Raw genomic sequence first — 1,178 nt, 5'->3', positions numbered from 1 at the left:
CATGTTGAAAAGGTATGGAGACAGGATGCATCCCTGGCGTACACCCTTCCCAATTTTGAACCATGCAGTGTTACCCTGCTCTGTTCTGACTGCTGCCTCTTGGTCCAAGTATAGGTTTCGTATTAGCACAATTAAATGTTCTGGGATTCCCATTCTTCTCAGAGTCAGCCACAGTTTGACAGGTATAATAAAATTATACCTATCAATAATTACACTGAAAGATAACATAAAAGGGAATAAATAAAAATTAAAATAATTACAGTGAGTTTTAATAAATTCACTAAAGATATGGGATAACATTGGTCTGTTGATTTGCTGTACAGAGGTAACTCATGGTTGCTCTGATGCTGAACACTGTGACACTGATGTGCCAAATGCGATATTGCTTACCCATGGTGGACAGTGTTTGGTGGTGCTCCCTGATTAAAACAAGCTTAGAAGGAGGAGTGGCATTCCCTTCCAAAATAGCTTGCCTCTGGAAACCCTCTGAGCATGGAGAAACAAAGAAAGTTATACAAGTGCTCAGGTCTTGCATTCATAGGGTCACTATGATGAATCACTTACGACTTGATGGCATTTAACAACAACAACAATCAAGAGAAAAAGAGTATCAAAATGGATAAAAAATATGGCCCATTAATATGCTGTCTACAAGTCTCAATATCAAGAAAACAAAGATTCTTACTACTGGACCAATAAGCAGTGTCATGATGGATGGAGGGGAGATGGAAACAATTAACAGCTTCATCTTGCTTGGATCCACAATTAACACTCTTGGTACGAGCAGTAAGGAAATAAGGAGATGCACTGCACAAGGGAAAATCTGCAGTTAAGGACCTTTCCAAATTATTGAGTAGTAGTAATGTCAGTTTTAGGGCTACAGTGTGTCTGATTCAGGCCATAGTCTTTCCGATTACAGCTATGCACCCGAGACCTGGATGATGAATAAGGATGACAGAACAATAATTTATGCCTTTTAGCTGTGTTATAGGAGAAGAGCACTGAACCACCCCATGGAGGTCAAATAGAACAAACAAATATTTCTTGGAGAGGGTGCAGCTGGAGTGCTCTTTGGAAGCAAGAATGATGAAGCTTCACCTCACATACTTTGGACATATTGCTAGGAGGTGCTATTCCTTAGAGAGGGACATGATGTTGGGAAGGATGGAGGGTCAGTG

This window comes from Elephantulus edwardii, unplaced genomic scaffold (genome assembly GCF_000299155.1).
Source record: "Elephantulus edwardii isolate Elephantulus edwardi_28Jun2011 unplaced genomic scaffold, EleEdw1.0 scaffold00086, whole genome shotgun sequence".
NCBI lineage: Eukaryota > Metazoa > Chordata > Mammalia > Macroscelidea > Macroscelididae > Elephantulus > Elephantulus edwardii.
Note: the sequence above shows the minus strand (reverse complement) of the source record.